This window comes from Canis lupus, chromosome 2, assembly GCF_048164855.1.
Source record: "Canis lupus baileyi chromosome 2, mCanLup2.hap1, whole genome shotgun sequence".
NCBI classification, from domain to species: Eukaryota; Metazoa; Chordata; class Mammalia; order Carnivora; family Canidae; genus Canis; species Canis lupus.
In genome coordinates, this window is record NC_132839.1 from 25,490,142 (window position 1) to 25,511,427 (window position 21,286).

General features: G+C 33.8%; 1 protein-coding gene across 17 annotated transcripts in view; it reads right to left on the bottom strand.

Annotated features, from left to right (window-relative positions):
- XRCC4 (X-ray repair cross complementing 4) overlaps positions 1 to 21,286 on the bottom strand; it is a 251,689-nt gene that overhangs the window by 113,776 nt on the left and 116,627 nt on the right. The window lies entirely within an intron of this gene.

The window sequence follows — 21,286 nt, forward strand, 5'->3', positions numbered from 1 at the left end:
GAGTCTTTTGGATTTTCTATATATAGTATCGTGTCATCTGCTAAGACTGAAAGTTTTCTACTTTTTTGCTGATTTGGATGCCTTTTATTTCTATTTGTTATCTGATTGCTGAGGCTAGGACTTCCAGGAGTATGTTGGACAAGAGTGGTGAGAGTGGACATCTCCTGTCATATTCCTGACCTTAGGGAAAAGCTCTCAGTTCTTCCCAATGAGGATAATATTCACTATGAATCTTTCATATATGGCTTTTATGATGTTGAGGTTATGTTTACTCTCTCCCTACATGGTGAAGGGTTTTAATTAAGAAAGAATGCTGTATTTTGTCAAATGCTTATAGTCAGCTAATCTTTGACAAAGCAGTAAAGAATACCCAATGGAAAAAAAGGACAGTCTCTTCAACAAGTGGTGTTGGAAAAATTGGATAGCCACATGCAGAAAAATGAAACTAGACCACTTTCTTACACCATACCCCCAAAATAAACTCAAAACGAAAAACTCAAAACTCAAAAAAGACCTAAATGTGAGAAAGGAAACCATCAAAATCCTAGAGGAGAACACAGGCAGCAACCTCTTTGACTCTAGCTATAGCAACATCATATTAGACATGTCGCTGGAGGCAAGGGAAACAAAGGCAAAAATGAACTATTGAAACTTCATCCAGATAAAAAGCCTCTGTGCAACAAAGGAATCAATCAACAAAACTAAGAGGCAACCTAAAGAACGGGATAAGTTATTCACAAATGACTTATCAGGTAAAGGGCTAGTTTCCAAAATCAATATAAAGAACTTATCAAACATCCAAAAATCAAAAAATCCAGTCAAGAAATGGGCAGAAAACATGAACAGATATTTCTCCAAAGAAGATATACAAATGGCCAACAGACACATGAAAATTTTGCTCAAGATCACTCGGCAACAGGGAAATACAAATAAAAATCACAATAAGATACTACCTCACACTGGTCAGAATGGCTAAAATTAACAAACATAGGAAGCAACAGATGTTGGCAAGGATACAGAGAAAGAACGCTCTTACATTGTTGGTGGGAATGCAAACTGGTGCGGCCACTCTGGAAAACAGTATGGAGTTTCCTCAAAAAGTTAAAAATAGAACTACCTTATGATCCAGTAATTGCACTGCTTGGTATTTATCCAAAGAATACAAAAATGGTCATTCAGCACATGCACCCCAACATTTATAGCAGCCAAAATATGGAAAGAGCCCAGATGTCCATGAACAGGTGAATGGATAAAGAAGATGTGGTATATTTGTACAATGGATTATTATTTAGCCATCAAAATGAATAAAATCTTGCCATTTGCAAAAATGTAGATGGGGCTAAAGAGTATTATGCTAAGTGAAATAAGTCAGTGAGAGAAATACAAATACCACATGATTTCACTCATATGTGGGATATAAGAAACAGAACAGATGAACATAGGGAAAGGGAAGGAAAAATAAAACAAGATGAATAGAAAGTGAGGCAAACCATTAAGAGATTCTTAACTATAGGAAACTGAGGATTGCTGGAGGAGAGGTGGATTGGAGGGATGGGCTAATGGGGTGATGGGCGTGGAGTAGGGCATCTGATGTAATGAGCACTGTGTGTTGTAAGCAACTGATCACACAATTCTACACTGAAACTAATAATACACTACATGTTAACCAAATTGAATTTAAATTTAAAAAATAAAAAATAAATACCCCGCCTAGGATCAGATTGTTGAGATTCTAAAAATAAAGTCCATACTCCTGAGGGGGATACTAGAGGCACTTTTGTTGTTTGTGTATCAATGAATAATAGACAATTTATTAATTGGTATACTAAGTGACAAAAATGTGTCTCTTAGTGAACACAAGGCATGAAAATAAGCATGATGAACATTGCATATGGGCTCTTATGAGTGAAATTAAATGCATTCCAGATATACAAATTAACTAAAATATTTCAGAGATATCTCTTCACCATTTTATTAAGAGACTACAATCCACTGAGGTCTGTTTGCAAGGAAGGAGGGGAGAGAAAAAAGAGATATGCTAAATAAATTTGCAACCTTTCTAATCTAGGCAGAAGATTATGAATTCAATATTGACCGTGTTGTTTTTCCCTGAGATTTCACCTCCAGAATTCTCAGTTTTTACTATTATGATCAGTCTCTGTCATGACAATGTGTCTTTCACCATTTCCAGGATTTTTTTTTTTTTTTTTAAAGAAAACGAAAGAGAAGAAAAAGCTATTGCCAATGAACTTACTACAGCTGATTCACCAATGTGCAGAGCTGTGGGATGAATTTCAAGTTCCCATTTAGTTCACTGAACCTAGAAAATGGGGAATCTTTACACAAGCCTTGTTATTGTGAAAGGTGGCTCCACAGAAAGCCACACTTCTTCTCATCTGACAGAAGAACTGCAGGAGTTTGGCAGTGGTGCTTCAGACATGAGAGGCAATGCTGGCTTCCCGGAGTACTCTCAGTGTCTCAATGTCCAGACAAAATGACACTGTTGGCTAAACTGCCAGCAATCTGCATAAATCTCATGAGTTAAAGTACCTGGTAAAATGCTGGCTCAACTATGTGCTCCCTCCCTTCCAGCACAGCCTACTTCAGTCATCTTGATTAGCCCTAGCAACTCCAAACTACAGCAACCTCTCCTTTCTCTGGAAGGTTTTTACAGGTTGAACCAGTCACTTCACAAATACTATATTATTGTACTATTCTCTTTTTACGTGTATCTCTTATCTCTTTTATTAGATCAAGAACTATGAACACCCTTCAGCTAGAGGCTATGCCCTATACTTTGATATATCCTTAATATATTACCCAACAGGGTTATAATGAGAAATATGAAATACGAAGACTTCAACTTCCTTTTTCAAATGTATATTTTATTTTTTAAATCAAATTTTATTTATTTATGGCCCTATAGATGGGATGTGGAGAAAAGTAGAATCAGAAGATCCGGATCTGCAATGGACCAGAATAGAGAACCCAGAAATGCGCCCTCAACTCTATGGTCAACTAATATTCGACAAAGCAAGGAAAAAGGACAGTCTCTTCAATAAATGGTGCTGGGAAAATTGGACAGCCACGTGCAGAAGAATGAAACTAGACCATTCTCTTACAAGTTGAGAGGAATTTAGATTAATTTGAAGAACTTCTAGGCTGTCATCTACAGCTTAATACAGACATTAAAGTAAAACAATTTTTAAAAATCCCTCAAAGTAAGAGGGATTCATGGTTTTCTAAATTCAAAAGAACCCAACTGTCATGGAACTATTATCTGTTGTTAATATACAGTAGCTCATCTGCTATGGCTGTTTTCCACTATTTTAATCATTTATTCATTTCACAAATGTGTCTTAGCTGTTTACATTCAGCAAGTCATTAAGTTTTATTTCAAAAGATAAAAAAAAATTTAGAGGAAAACCCAAAATCCAAACCTTAAGATACTTCCCTAAATAAATCCGAAACTGCAAAAAACAAAAGCAAAAAACAAAAAACCCCACTATTTCTTTTACCAGGGAAAAAAAATGCACCAATGACTTGGGCTCCTTCAGGTTCTGTAGTTTGTCTTACTGACAGGTATAAAGATAAGCAAAAAAGAGGCTGAGATAAGGTAGGTCACACCATACTTCAATGAGCGGTATCTTAAAGTGGCCTATCTAGAGGTAGGAAATTTCTAATCTGACCAAACAAGCAAACATTATTTTCCCTCACCATTCATCAAAGAGCCCTTTTTCAAATCTGTAATCAGCTGTTACCCAGTTTTCACAATCTAATCTGAATAAATAATGACCACCTTACACAAAAGGTCAATGGTTTAACTTATTAAATCAGCAATCACCAAGCAGACTGATAATTAACATCACACTAAACACTTAAAAGAGAGTGTGTGTATCTATATCTATATCTATATCTATATCTATATCTATATCTATATCTGTATCTATATACTTTTCCAAAAGTCAGCCTCCTCTATTAATCAGCCCAGCTGGAAGTAAGACTTAATGACAAATACCTATTGACATTAGGGAACTTAAGAGGTCATCTTTGGAAATCAATACTCTCAATGTCAGAGGCAGGATGAGCCACTAAAGTACAGAATGTAAAAGTATTCACAGCATTTAAAATTTTTTTGAATATATTAAGTATTATTCTATACCTACAAAACAATGTGAGTTTTAAAAAATATTTTTAAAAAATTTAACACCAAATGAAGTCAAACCTTAAAGATTCATTCATTCCTTCACTTATTCAATAAATATTAAGTGTTTTCTATGTGTCAAGGACTACCCTGAAGACACTACCACCAGATACTCAGAGTTTACAGTTGAGTAGAGCAGGACAGTACTATTTGCAAGAAAACCATAAGTCACATAAGCAATTATAAAGGAACTAATTTGAAAGTTCTAAAGTAGGTGCAGCTTTCCAATCTTTTATTATTTTTTTCCAAATTAATCTGTGAACCTTCAATTTTTCTTTTCCATTATTAAGCACTAATTGTTAACTTGATTTCTTATATTACCTTTCTTCTTATATGGATATTTCTTTTGAAAGGATAATCATCAGTATCAGATGGCTGTGAAGCAGATTTCCCATAAGAGAAAATTAAAAGGTTAGCTCACTCTGAGTAAACTGACAAGAAAAGGCTGGGTTTTATTTTTATTTATTTATTCATGAGAGGCACAGAGAAAGAGAGGCAGAGACATAGGCAGAGGGAGAAGCAGGCTCCATGCAGGGAGCACAATGTAGGACTCGATCCCAGGACTCTGGGCTCAAGCCCTGGGCTGAAGGCAAGCGCTCAACCGCTGAGCCACCCAGGTGTCGCAAGACTGAGTTTTAAAATCAAATATTAGGATCTTTAAGAGTGAACTCAAATAGCATTTCTAAATCGAAACTATACTATCACCTTTTTGGACAGTCCTGCATATGGCCCCACAACATCCTTGGTAGATATCACCACACTGTAATAATTTATCTAGTATTTATAAGCTTCATGAAGGCAGGGGCTAAGTTTGTCTTCTTTACTATTAGTACAAGACAGACTAGCTGGGCCTCTAAACATAATAGTAACCCATCAGTGAATATTAGTTGATTGATATAAATGCTTAAATACTAATAACTTCTTAAAAATTATTTTGAATCTATGTAACATACTATACTACTGATTAGCTATGCTTGCTGCTGCCAGTCCAGTTAACAGTAAGAAAAATACCAGTGAGGAAAAGCAGTTTATGAAAGAACAACATTAGCCTTCAATTTATATCATTTGTAGTTAAAAATAACAAACACTGGAAAGCAATTTTAATGGTTAATGAGTTTTCAGAAAACAAAACTACAATTTTTCAGCTTTCACCAGCTTTGTAAAGTGGCCTCTGTCTGTGACCTATGTCATGAAATGTTTGGACTCAACATAAAGCTTTCTTTGTTGTACAAAGAGTCAGGTATGGTTTTCTGTCAGTGTAAGGCATTCTTTTTTTTTTTGCATTTTCCTCATAGAGATTGAAAGGTTTTCAAAATTTTCAGTTTTTTAAAAATTTGGGTCAACTTTTAATAAAACCTCAATTTTTTTACAGAGCTTAGGATTTCATTGAACTAGTATGAATGAAAAAAAAACAGACAACAAATGAAACATAAACCTGTTTTAAATAAATAATATAAGGAATCTTTCAATTTTGTTTCATTTTAAATAATGTATTACCAGTATCTCATCTACAGTGATTCTAGATTAAATGGTTATAACTAGGACAAAGCACTAGCTTAACTAGCAAGTCAAAATCAGAATAGGATGAAAGTGGCAAAAATGAAGTGCTGCATAATTAGATGCTGAAAGGGGTAGATAAGAATCACTAATCTAAAACATAGACCCCCACTTTACATATTAACAGGGTTAAAAGGGGCTTGACAAGGTTTATGTGACATAATGTACTGTGCCACTTCATATTGCCAATATCTGTTTAATCTTAGAAAATTTTGGAATAATTTTGATACATTAAGAAAAAGTTTTACTCTACTTGCACTTCTAAACACTTCTTTATAATAAGATTAATGCCTTTGTGATGTAATTTAGCCAGTTCTAGTGGTTCTATAAAGAGGCAAATAGCCTATATAAAGAGGCTAAATTTCAGAGGCTTCCCTTGAAAACTGTGGAAAGATTTTCAAAAAGATCTGTGATGCTAGATGTGTCTCAACTAGCCTTCAAACCAAATGTGATTAAGGCAATACTTTTACTAAGGATTAAAAAAGAAATTCTCTGCCAACTAGTCAAATAACTAAGATAATGTTTATACTGAGCTAATAAAATACTGCAGAAGGATCCTAAACCTTACTATTAATCCCTGACAAATGACTCTAGGCAATTCTGCAAGGGTTTTTATTTTAATCTATAAAATTAGGTGTGGAGAAGTGAGACCAAATAATTATTTCTGGTATAAAAAAATGTCCTGAAATAAATGGTGCTGGGAAAACTGGATAGCTACACATAAAAGAATGAAACTGGACCACTTTTAACATCATACACAAAAATAAAATAGATTAAAGACCTAGATGTGAGACCTGAAACCACAAAAATCCTAGAGGAGAACACAGGCAGTAATTTCTCTGACATTAGCCATAGCAACATTTTTCTAGATACATCTCCTAAGGTAAGGGAAACAAAAGCAAAAATAGACTATTTGGGCTAAATCAAAATAAAAAGCTTTTGCACGGCAACAAGAACAACAAATGAATAAACAAGAAGCAGAATGAAATCTATAAAGACAGAGAACAGTTGCCCGAGGGGAGGTGAGTGGAAGCTGGGCAAAATGGGTGAAGGGGAGAGGAAGATACAGGCTTCCAGTAAGGAATAAATAAGTCACGAGAATAAATAGCACAGTGTAAGTAATACAATCAATAGCGTTGTATGGGGACAGATGGTAGCTGCACTTGTGGTGAGCACAGCAGAATGTATGTACTTGTCAAATCACTGTGTTGTACACCCGAAACTAATATAATATTGCACACCAATAATACTAAAAAAAAAAAAAATAATAAAAAGCAAAAAAAAGAGCCCTGATTCTAAAATTCGTTATGCTTTTAAAAATGGTTTTCTTGTATTATCTGAACTTCAGAAGAAAAACTAAATGCACTCTATAGCCATTCTTAGGCGTTTACTAAGTATTGGGTTAAATGTCTTACCCAAATGAGAAAGATTTTCTTCAGAAATTTTATCACCAAACACTCACATGCTTTTTTTTACATTACACTTTTGTTTTTAGTGAGCAAATTAAGCTATTTTTGTTTATAGATTTTTATTTTATTTTTCAATAAAAACCCTGTAAAGTTTTTATTCTAAAACAAATAATTATATATTCTTTTGCCCTAATATTCAAAATTAGACAACAGCAAAATAATTTAAGCATTGACTTGACAAAGAGAATAACACTAGGAAATTTATTATAGCTTATTATGAATGTATACCCCTTATGTTATATTTTCTATTCATGAAGCTTGTTAGGTAGGAGTCAGAATCACCATTAACAATCCCTGTTGGCAATGTGTTACCTTCTCATTTTCAGCAGCCTGTCTTACAGCAATCAGGACAAAGCCTTTGTAATGCCACTATCCCATATGCCAAAAGCCAAACTGCAAATTGTTCTTGATGCCTCCCAAAACTTCATCTTGCACATCCAATCAGCAACCCCTAAAAGGCTCTTAAGCTTTCCAATAATTCTCTACAACCACAGTATTTCCATAATCCCTTCCCTAGATTACTGCTATAGTTTATAAATAGCTAAAACAGTTACAATTCATTCCTTAGAAAACGTCCAGGAGAATTTTTCTAAAACCTCAAATCTGATTGATTCTTGTCCTTATTCACTGCCTTGAAGACAAAGGTAAAATTCACTAATGCACTTGAATAGATTTCTTTTCTGGATTCAATTTACATTTACAGTCTTACTAAATTTTGTCTGATATATCATTCATTCTCTCTCTCTCTCTCTCTCTCTCTCTCTCTCTCTCTCTCCTCTTGGACTTTGCACACATGATTTTCTTCCAGATATAATGTTCTACTGCCTACCATTCAACTGTCTGACTCTCATCCTTCCTTGTTATCTCAGTAAAGGCTTCACTGTGTCAGAAGTCTCAAATGTCGTGGTTAGCTGTCCCTCCTTTGTGCTGCCACAGCATCTTTTACTAATACAATAACTGCAATATTGGTGACAGATTTAGAAAAAATGAAGTACGGAAAATTGTTCTGGGTCTCCTAGGGTGACCATGGTGGGGTTGAAGCCTATTGTAAAGTCAGTACATATGGCAAACAATCACAATTAATCAAAACAACCCTTGAAAAAAAAAAAAAAAACTACCCTTGAACATTCCTTAAGTTCCCCATTCTATAGAGTAATGCATAATGTATATAATTATGTAGAATGATAACACTCATGTCTAAATATTTCATGACAACCACAGTACCACAGTATACACTTTTGTAGAAATTATATTTTGAAAAAAAAATTACTTAAGGCCTTCAATAACCTCATCACTTTAGAAAGATTTGACTGGATAGCTTTCCCAGCTTAATGTCATCATTTCAATCTTACGTGAAAGACGCATCAGTTCCTCTAATGCTTCCTTATCAGATTTCTCCCAATTAATTTGGCATTGTTTTCTTTCTTAGATGAAGATATCACCTTATCTGGGCCATTATTTGTCAACGGCCCCACATCTTAACGTTACCCATATGTGTTCATAAGATTTTCCTAATGATATTAACTCTTGTCAGACTTGATTTCATCCATTACCAGTGATCACACACTTGTTAAGTGGAATAGCAGGCAAGTGGCAGAACTATGTAAAAATATAAGTTTCTTCATCCCTGGCAAAATTTATATTTTAAAATACAGATAAGTAAGGTTCAACTAAGTATGTATCTGCATAAATATATGTGTGGATTATAGGCCACTATAATTCATAAATGACCAGTAAGTACAAATTTCAATTTTAAGGTATTTTAATCATGAAATGGTAAGTGGGGATATCATAGCATAGCAGGCCTCAAAGAGTTAGTTATACATCTTACTCCCTCTTAACTTCATAAAATAAGATTTTTCACATAGGCTTTTACTGGAATGCTTAGACATGAATTAAAATGGACAATCTGCTACTATAAACAACTAGAATTTTTTAGGCATTATAATTTTGTATAAAATGAAAAAAGAGTAGCACCTGGATGGCTCAGTTGGTTAAGCAACTACCTTCAGTTCCCATCATGATCCTGGGGTCCTGGGACCCAGCTCCACTTTGGGCTCCCTGCTCAGTGGGGAGCTTGCTTCTCCCTCTGTTCCTCCCCCACCTCATGCTCTCTCTCACACTCTCATTTACTTTCTCTCTCTCTCGAATAAATAAAATTTTTAAAATAAATAAATGAAAATAGATAAAACTGATACAAAAAAATCTTTCCAATAAAGAAGTTGCTATATATATCCCCACATTTTGATATTTATAATTATTCCACAATAAACTGACATTTCAAAAAATGGTCCATCCTATTACTGAGTATATTATAGATATTTAAAATATAATTTCTCAATGAAAATAGCAGCAAGGAAAATACTGAAGATTTTATAAGTAAAATAAAATCTAAAAGACAGCAAAACTTCTATAGTTAAATACAAACCTGAGCAAAAATAACATAATAACGGTTACCAGACATCTTAGCCAAAAAACAAGTTACAAAGGAGAAGTTTTCATAACACAGCTGGGAAAATACAGAAGCAGGAAAAAAGTCTGTACATGTGTTACTGTTCATATAGACAGATAAACAGACCTATACCTACACACACACACACACACACACACACACGGAAAATAAAAATTTACAAATGCTCTAAAATAAAAGTGAGAAGCATTATTCCTAAGGCCAAAAATGAAGGGAAAAAAATGGGAAGAAACTAGGATAAATAACTTGATTAAAAAAATACAGAAACGTAAGAGTGAAAGAAACAGGGACCTTCAAGAATCAGTATTCAACAGACAATAACACACTTTCTGTAGGTCACACCTTTGCAAAGTGCTTTAAACTCACTGTCTACATAATTGCCATTGGATTTATTTGACCAATTTGAATTGCAGAGGAAAAAGATAAATTTAATGAGTTCATAAATCATTTGAGTAAAAGCTGATGTTATTTTCTTAAAGTGGAATCAGCACAAAATTTTTGCTTAACCTTCTGATTCACATAACCGATTCAATAAAAAAAAAAAAAAAAAAGGATACCTACATTCTTCTGGATATCATCTCTGATGTCAAATACTTAATAAAATATTATAAAACTACCTTTGAAAAAAAATAGATACAATCTCTACCTATAGAGGGATAATAATCCAGACACAATTAAATGGAAAATATATTGACTTAAAATATCACTTCCCTTTAGCATTTGGTATATTTTAAAAAAGGTTTAGATGGCAATTAAAAATTCTGGAAGGTTTACATTTTTTTCTTATTTCAAGTGGTTTCATGGTGCATGTTGCCAAAATTTATGTAACAATAACATTAAATATAATCCTTCAGGAGCTAGACCTTGGCTATCAGTGAGTTAGATATCAAGTCCACCATGACTCTCAAACGACTGTCTGGAATGCTAAATTTAGGGAAGTAGAAAGAGCACAAGCAAGGAAACGTAAGCAATTCAATCATAAATGATCAAGGTTGGTCAAAAGGATGGTTTGAATACATCTTACAGATATAGAAAATGAGGACTCAGAGGCAATTATCCATATAATCTGGCAAATGCAAATGCCATCTCTCAGAAAAGTAACTGGAACCTCTGCCAGAGTTAACCAGATAACTAATAACTATCTCACTATTTTGAGAGACTTGGTCTCAAATTTTCTTCTTTAGATCACAATAATACACAATAATATTAGATCTAATTTTTTTAATAGAAAAAGCAGATAGGAAAGAAAAGAGAAAAGATGAAGAGAAGAGAAAGAGAAAAGGAGGGACAGAAAAAGGAAATTTTTATCAAACTGTTATCTAAAATTAATTTACATTTTTTTCTAATCTGATCAAATGAAATATTTTAAAATATCTTTCAGATGATTATTTACTTCATCCTTGTTCATTTTTTAGATAAACAATTATTCCTCTTAAATGCAGATATCAAATGAACATTTTAAAATTGGAAAGTTAAATTGGAAATTTAAATAAACACATTTACAGACATGAAAAAATCTTATACAATTATTCAAAAAGCAATTTGTCACTAACTTCTCAGTTACTTTAAATGTATTAATGTGCTACTTCTATGATGACAAGATGACAATAAAAATGATATTCCTAGGTTTCTAGTATCTACATGTTTCTGTTTTGATTTTAGACAATAAATTATTTTAAAATCTACTAACTCTAAATCGTTATGCTACACATGACGAGTCTAAAGATCAATAAGGCCACTTCCTCGACCTCCTTCTTCAAGTCTATACAACAACAGATTAATTTCAAAATCTGTTTCAGTAATTATAATAAAGAATATAGGGCACCCTAATGATTTAAGCCATGGATAGTTTTTTATTACTGAAACACCTGTTGCTATTTCCAAACCTATTTTCATTAAATACAGAAGAATGTTGATTTTGTTACCCGAGGACATCAAAAGCTAAGAAAACAAACTTTCTTTAACAGAACCATTCTCAGAACACTTTTCTCAACACAAGTGATTTTAACATGTTGCTCTTTCTCAGGATGGGGCTTTTATAAAGTATTTTACATTCCTGTTTCACGCTGGTGTTATTTATCTTTGATATGTTGCTAATATATAGCCATGTTTAACTTCTTCAAAACAGTAGTAATGTTAGTATGAATACATAAAACTGAACTCAGAAAAAAAAAAAAAAACCTCTACAAAGCTGAATTTAAGTTTTATCAAAACTCAAGTTAAAGATGTTTCCAATTTCTCAAGAAAAGATTACTGGTTTTCAACATTGGACAACAGTCAAGACTACACTTTTGGAAAGAAAGGAAATACTACAGGCAAGCTCAGGATCACTCTGTCTTTCTGACTGGCTGCATTCTCTGGACCTCAGTACACACAATGATTTCACTCAACTTAACAAGCAGAAATTGGAGTTTGGTGTTGCTGAAATAGTTGTAATCTGCAGAACAAGATACTGGAAAAGAGAAAACTGCAAGCCCACATGAACCCCAAAAGGGGTAATCTTAAATTATTAGATGAATAATAAGTTGCATTGTACAGAACAAAACTGTATGGTCAAGTAGAAAATAGCTACTGAGGAGCCAGAACTGAGGCCTGAACAGAAATTCCATACGTCACATATGCTAGGAGATTCAGGACATCTAAGTGGTGGAGTAAAATACCACACTGAAAACACTAAGCATTCAGATGACACCCCTAAAAGGTCTAGATCCACCCCCATTCAAGCTTGAAAAAGAAAAGGATCAAGTTCATTTGCCAGTATGTTAACTATCTTCCAGAACAAAATTCAACATTCTTTAAAGGAAGACAACAGATTCCAGACTCTAGACAACATAGAAACCATAATCCCCAATGTATAATAAAAAAAAATTACTAAACATGTAGAATAGGAAAGTGTGATCCATATAAGGAAGAAATCACTAACACTTTGAGTACATAATGAGGAATTATATTCACTACATTTACCATTATAAAATAGTACAGTTCTTGGAATTACAGAAAAATTACATCTTTAATAATACCCCTTCAATTGTAAATACATTTTAACTTTGCACATTATCTCAAAAAGAGATGCTCTAAGACTCTGTTACCTCCCCACTATTGCTTATTCCCCTATTAATTTAGACTTTGTCAGTGACAGGCACACAGCAAAGATGTAAGCTATTCAGGGCCCTGAACATGAACTTTCTGCTTATATCTAAGGAGGCTAGTATTAGGTCAACAAATCTAGCACATTTTTCTATCTTGTCCTTCCTTCCTACACAGCATTAAAATGTGCTTCCAATTTCCTAACCTATTGCCTCCTTTATCCTGCTGATGTCAGTATTCAGGATCAATACTCTGTCGATACCTTTTCTAGTTCTCATTTTCTTTAAATTGATCCACAATCCTTTCCAGGGTAACTGTGTACAACTGACTGCCCTTTTCATAGTTAAGAAACTCCTTGCTAAACACTGAATTGTGTCCCCCCAAACATTCACATAATAAAGTCCTAACCCTCAATATGCCTCAAAATACGACTATACCTAATAGGGTCTTTCAGAGGAAATTAAGGTTTACTGATGTTATATTAAGTGGGCCTTATTCCCATATGATTGGTATACTTATAAAAAAGAGAGATACCCAGAATGTGCATTCAAAAATAAAAGGCCACGTGAGGACACAGCAAGAAGGCAACCATCTGCAAGCCGAGAGAGAGATCTCATGAAAACTATACCTGCCAACACCCTGATCTTGGATTTCTAGCCTCAAGAATTGTAAGAAAATAGATTTCCATCACTTAAGCCTGAGTTATTTTATTATGGCAGCCCTAGCAAACCAATATACTCCTGAATATATTTTCATTTTTGTTGGGCTTTCAACCAATCTCCTTATCATTGTAAAATAAACTTAATGACACTACATTCATTAAGACATCATCCTTATTCCTTGAAGTAAGACAAGCATATAGGTAGACCACTTACCAACAACTGCTACTTCTAGACTATTATATTACATCTCAGTGTTTAAAGACAAGTATGATTCTGAATGCTAAAGATATATCAGGAGAGGGATCCCTGGGTAGCGCAGCGGTTTAGCGCCTGCCTTTGGCCCAGGGCGCGATCCTGGAGACCCGCGATTGAATCCCACGTTGGGCTCCTGGTGCATGGAGCCTGCTTCTCCTCTGCCTATGTCTCTGCCTCTCTCTCTCTCTCTGTGTGACTATCATAAATAAATAAAAATTTTTAAAAAAGATATATCAGGAGAGGAGAGTGTAAATATATCTTTGTTGAAATATATAAAGAGCAATGTGATATTATAGAAATTAGTTTAAGAGTGAATTATATATGATATCTGGATTTGAAAGCAGGTTTCCCTGCTTATTATCTGTATAATCTTGAGCAAGCTACTGAATCTCACTATGGATAATAATAGTACCTACTTTATACTGTTGTTCTAAGTTAAACATGTGAGTATTTGTAAAGTATTTTGGCTGGCGCATTAACTGTTATAGAAGTGTTGGCTATTACCAAAGAAACTGATTTTTGGACAAGAGGATTAAGTGTAAGCAAACGGGCCAAGGTGATGAGAATGCTGAAGTAGCAAGTGCTGATTGCTACTGTGTGTACACACACACACACAATACATATATAAACACACACACATATAAATACATATACACATTTGGGCTCTTTGATAATTTGGCTATTGTGATAAAGCTGCTGTAAACCTCAGGGTGCAAATGCCTCTTCAAATCAGTATTCTTTATACCCTTTGAGTAAACACCTAGTAGTACAATCTCTGGATTTTAAAAACTAAAATGTCTTAGGGAATATCAGAGTTCATGAGATGCAATAGGACAAGTAGCATCTCATGAAATGTGTGTGTCAGCTTTACATACAAATAGAAACATGTATACTTAACTGAAATGAAATATATTCTTACTATGGGTCCAGTGGAAAGTTGAAAACTTTATCTTAGAGTATATGGCACATTTGAAAGAGACTTTTCTTCTGAGGTGAGAAGAAAAAAAGTATCAGTGAACCAGGACTGGAAAAGTATTATTCTTTTGAACAAAATTAATTCACCCACCCATTTTATTCATTACTAAAGAAATAGACTTGTGTAAAATTATGTTGTGCTTTTTATATTTTAAAATATGAATGAAATGACTGAACAAATGCATTAACCTGAAAATCTTACAACTCAAATTTTTATTTTCTTAAGTTATTTACTTTGTTTTACTGAATTTTTAATAAATGAAGCACTCTCTTAAGGTCTTGTGGACACACAGATGTCAAGTATAAAAATTGTTTTTCATACACCTATATTACTTATTTTGGGTTCTCAGAAACACCTCAAAACTAACCCTTATTCTTCCTGACAGTGCCTTAGATGACAAGTTTCACAACTCTCAGGATCCCATGCTGGCTCCCCGTTTTCCCCACTTTTCCCAGCTTCTGCTGTCACCGACACAGGGTACAAAACCTACTCTTGTGTGCTTCCTTAGCTCTGAACACACAGTTCCAACTGTTTCTGGGACATTTTTTTATCTGAGAATCCTAAAGCACAAATTCAAATATGAAATTTTTAAATCATTCATTTTGATGACTAGCCTTACCATCAATCTTCTAGTTTGAGACAGTAATCTAAAAGTGAGAATGCTCCCATCCATGTGGAATAACTCACCAAGTTCTGTCAATTCTGTACCCCAATAGCTCTCAGTCTCCCCTCTTCCCCATTCCATCTCAGAGGACAGTATTTTCTATCATTTTAATTCAACACCATTTTAATTCATCTCCACTTTCTGGGTTTCCTCCTTCTGGTCCATCTTCCACACTAAAGTCAGTGACCTTTCTGTCAGTCCGCTTATATTCTAGAAAGCCTGGGCTTTCCATCCAGCTTCTCCTCATTCTCCCATACACACACTGAGTCAGTCACATACAACTTATCTGTCTTCCTTGAAGACGCCCTATGCTTTCATTTTTTTTCTAAAAAGCCTTCATGACTTTGCATAAGTTGCTTTCTCTACTTGGAATGTTCTGTGCTGCCTTCTTAACCTACTTACTCTTTAGCTCTACTACTCACTCTTCAATTTACAGTTCAAACATCAACAAATTAAACTATTGCTGAAGACAATCATTCCTTCCTCTTTACTTTTGCAGACTTTCTACACAGTGTTGTTATAAACATCCATTTATTAATCACTCATTCTCTTACCATATACTAATCCTATACTTGTGATTTTGCATTATAATTAATTGTTTAGATATTTCTTTCCACAACTACAGAGGGAACTCCTAAAAGGCAGAGACAACATATTATTTAATGTAGCTTCCCTGGAGTGAGATGACAGGCCCAACACCCAAAAGGCATTTAACAAATGTTGGCATAAATAAATTAATTTGATGCTTCCTAAGACATTTTCTTCTACCCTCCAATCATTTCTATTTTCCTCAACAAAATTTAAAATGCTATGAGAACAGAATCATCAGGCATTTAGTTCTTAATGACATAGTCTGGTGTGAACAGGATTAAACATCTTTTCTAAAGAGATACAAGCCTACTTGAGAGCTGCCTGAATCCTGGAATCACTAGCACCTATTTGTGGTCTCCTAGCAACTAACCATTTAAAGGAAAAGTTAAAACTATTTTACCTCGTTCCTTAGTCTTCAAAAATTCAGTCTCTTAAAAACCTTTACAATTCTTGAGAAAATTCTTGGTTTAAATTTTTATTACTGATGAACCTAAAACCATAAAGCTAAAAGTTATGATCGAAGCTTCCTTCTTTTATGAAAAATAAATTGCTTCATGGAAAAATCAAATTTTCTTCCACATCAACAAAATCTGTTAGGTAAATAAGATTGATTTTCTCTCTTATTTGTTCATATATCCACACAAATAAACACTGGTGTCTATTAGTATTTATTAGTGATTATTATTATATTTTTCTACCTCATTCTTTAATGTTTATTGTTGTGTTACTTAAAATCAGGCTGCAAATTTGAGAATTTACTAAAGAAAGGGCTTTGTGAGCATTTAATAACATTTACTGACCCAAATAAGTACTAAAAGAATCTTTAGAGCACAGCAGCTTTGTCCAAATTTTGAAAGCGCCCAGGGATATGAAGGTTCATTGTTCATCCTAACAACTCTCATGTCTCTGAAGCCTGGCAGATCTTTTCCCAAAATCCAAACTATTTGTTCAACAGGCAAGATCTTATTTTCTGAAGACTACCACTATATCTCTTCATAAATCTATTATCAAATTCCACTTAGATAAAATTCCAGGAATATATTTTTTAAAATATTTGGATTACTAGAATTAATACTATTAGGATATTTTCTTTAAATAGTTTTTGAAAATTTAAATAAAATAGCAGTATTTTATTGCATTTCATAGGGATATTTACCATTACCAAGAGTCAGATGCTTAACCAACTGAGCCACACAGGTGCCCCAGTAATTATTCTTGATAACTAAAATTTTTAAAAAATATAAGTTGTGGGAAGTAAAGATTTCTGGATAATACGTAAATACAAGAAAGACCTGGGGTTTTTTTTCTGAGGAAGAATGAGTTCCTCCTAATGAGGCAATCAGTAGACAAAAGATCAACTTACATTATTCTAAACTGACACTTCAACAGTGATGTTGATTATTAACAACAGTAACCTCCTCTAGAGTGCCTAAGGAGAGAAAAGAATAGAGGAGGCTCTTAGTCTCTCTCTGGATTCATTTACAGAGAAAATCAGAATCAGTTGGGTACTTCCATTTGCCAATTGCACAGACACAGGAACATGAGGTTATCCAAGCCAAAGTTAGAGAAATCGGTAGGATTTATATTGACCTCAGACTTCTTTACAGATTGATCCTTTGGGTGCATCCAACTGGATTTTAAATGTCTTAATAATTGTTTACTTTCCAGTATAATAAATGACAAAAAAGCTCTTTTACTTCAATATTCTTTACACTAAATCTTGCGACCTCACCTATACAAAATAGTTAAGATTTAACAATCAAATCTAGGTATTAATTAATACTAAAAGAACCTGAATCATAGAGTGGGTAATTAAATAGCATGGCCTTTGCTGTCAGCCATAAGTGAGTTCAAATTTTGGCTGTTTCTCCTACTAGTTTTGTAATCTTGGACAAATTACTTAACCTCTCTTTTGAATTGAGAGCTAGAAGGCCTGATATTGATTGTGGTCAAGATGAAATGAGATAAGTTATGCAAGGCACCTAGCACAGCATCCCACACAGAGCAGCATAAAATCAATGTTGGTTCACTTTCCCATTACTCTTTTTGACCAGAAAGTTAGCAGACTCAATGACCTTGATCTGAACAAAATTTTATTTCAGTAAGCCTACGAACTCTAATTTTGATATTGTTTTGAAAGGGTAGGCATATTTAGACAAAACTCCACTTAGGCAGTTCTCTCCAAATTGAAAAAATAGTTTCCAATGAAAGTCCTAATGCTTTAACACCTGGTCTTTTACCCAACCCCTTGAGAATTATGTGACAGCTCAGCTCCTGCTCTTAATTTTTTGGTTTTCAGTAACAGTCTACTGAAGACCTTTGTGGAGCACTCATTAGCAAGACTTTTAATAAATCTTTTATACAAGTATTAGGACAATTCACTTTGACAAAAACTGTGGCTACCTATTAAATACAAAGCACTGTGCTGATGCTGAAGAGCAAAGAGGAGTAAACCATGGATTTATCCCTTTTCTTTAGAAGTTCACAGTCAGACAAGAACACAACTATCATGATGATGTCTGTGGTGATTTTAAAATTCATTAGGAATGCAGAAAACGTAAAAGGTGATTTTGGTGAAAAGGGTGATGTAGAATATTGTTAATTCTTTATTCTTGTGAAAATATTTTATGGAGGCATAATTAGTTTGCCCTCTGGCTTTTAAAATATTCTAGGATATGGTTTCATGGAAAGAAAAGTATAATGGGGGATAAAAGTTTTCTTTAGGGTAGTGTCCAACAAAACAGAGATTTAAACCAGGCTGGCTTGCAGATAAAAGGAGTGTATTTTGCAGTGAAAGTCATTAAAAACACCTTATTACACATTGTAAAGTTCAATAGCTAAGGGAATTGTGACTCATTTAAACTCTAACAAATGACCAATCCACATAAGTGGGTCTCACAGGCCGTTTATAATCAATCATAGTCAATGAATCTGTGAGTAAGTGGCATACCAGCCAAAGAAAAGAGAATGAATGTAGTCTTTTAGGCTAATTTGGATATAACACAATGTTTAAATAAGTGTTTTGAAGCTTAGGGAAAAACAACTAGTATAAATTATATTTTATCCTTCTGAAATAGGTAGAAAATTGTGCCAAATAAAAGTCATAACTGCTGGGCTTTGTTTAGCAATAAGATGATACTAAAACAAACTCTGAAGCAGTCCTGATTCTATGCCAGATAATAATGACAGAAGTCCAAATGCGTCAACATTTTACTAAGAGTGCTCAAACAACATGGCAGGTAAAATGAACTAAAAATTATAATCCAATTTAAACTGCATTTATTGTGTTCATCTCAAATATGTTCAATTATACTGCAAAGGAGACATTCACTTCATAAACAAATGTTATAAACCCTACTGCAAGCAAGGCACTATGCTTGATAATGCAGAAACAGCACTAAATCAACCCAATTAACTTTTAGAATACAGAGAACAAAAGTATGGAAAACAAAATTGTATCTAAAAAAAGTTCTTTGAAATCCACATATTTCTAAATAAAAGAGTAACATCAATAAGAAGTGCAAATACTTTCACATACATTATTGATACATGGCTTCTTGAGTCCCTGCCTGGCATAGAGGTAAGAAACAGGTATCCTACCCACAATAATAAAGAGAAGATAAGACATGAGCTCTCAGCTCATTCTTGATCTTTTCCATTAAAACAAGCTATGATGCCTCTCCTTACAGACATGTACTTTATTTTTGTGATGTTAATGTTCAATTAAGGAAGTAGGATTAGAATGTGGTACAATCTAAATCATGTGAGCTATTATAATTTCTGTGATATTTAAACAAGCAAAACAATATACAAGCAATCCTAAGCCAAAAATGAATTCTTATCAAAAGGTAACTTTTCCTCTCCAGAATCAGAAAGAGCTAGTGAGTCAAGAGATGTCAAATTCTCCTTCTAAACGAGAATCCAGGTTAGTTCTTAAAGTAATCAAATTTTGGTTTTTAATTTTTTGTTCCTAAATAAGCATGAGGTGATACAATAGAAAGATGCTAATAAAGTGGCAGCATCCTCATTTCCTGTTTTAAAAACAATACACTTCTTATTCTGAGTTTCTGCCAATCACACTCTTTGTAACATGAGCTACAAAGAACTCAGCTTTGAAAGTAGTCTTTTCAAATGACATCATGTCTATGGTTCTCCATATAACTATCATATAACTATCAGATGCTATTTGTTTTATCTTCAGGTTTAGAAGAAAAGTAGTCACTTAAAAAGCAATTAAATTTTTAGAAGAAATGATTCATTATTTCTGATTTTCATGTAATGGAAATTACAACAAGTATATAATACTTTGCATGCACAATGTCTTAACAGTATCATTAATATGAACTTGGATTCTAATGGTAAAAAAGTTTAACTTTTTTTCAGTTTGAAAAGCTATACCAGGGACCCCTGGGTGGCTCAGCTGTTGAGCATCTGCCTTTGGCTTAGGGTGTGATCCCGGAGTCCCGGGATTGAGTCCCACACTGGGCTCCCTTCAGGGGGCCTGCTTCTCCCTCTGCCTGTGTCTCTACCTCTCTCTCTCTGTGTCTCTTGTGAATAAATAAATAAAATCTTTAAAAAAAAAAAAAAGAAAGAATAGCTATACCATAATATAGCAGAGAAACAGCTTGATCTCCATGTGGAAAGTCATGAACAGAAACCTTTAGAGTTTTTAAAAAGTCACATTAATTAGCCTTTGAAATTTGTTATTTTTTTGATAAGGAAAGTACCACGGATTTGTCAGGTAAACTCAACCTTTTTATGATTTTTTTAAATCTCTCAAAAATTGGTACTATTAAAAATTTTTATTTTAAAATATAATATTACCTAACTTCATAATTTTGCACTTCCAAATTAAGCATGCCAAAATATCTCTGAAATAGAATAACCAATAAAGGGGAAAAAAGGAGGGGCACCTGGGTGGCTCAGCGGTTTAGTGCCTGCCTTCAGCCCAGGGCGTGAGTGATCCTGGAGTCCCAGAATCGAGTCCCACATCAGGCTCCCTGTATGGAGCCTGCTTCTCCCTCTGCCTCTCTCTCTGTGTGTCTCTCGTGAATAAAAATAAATAAATAAATAAATAAATAAATAAATAAATAAATAAATAAATAAATAAATAAAAATTAAAGACCTTAAAAAAAAAATCTGTCTTTGCTTTTAAAAAAAGGGAATAAAGGAAAGATAAATGCACAGAGCAATGTAAAGGAGCTTCTATTTCAGTAAACATCATTTATTAAAGACCTAGTTTTAATATAAATGAAATTAATTTCAGTATAAAAGGTCAAATTAAAAAGTAAAGTATATCAACTATTGTTATTCACTTTAAGTTTCAATAATCTCACGTTCTGTTGAAAATA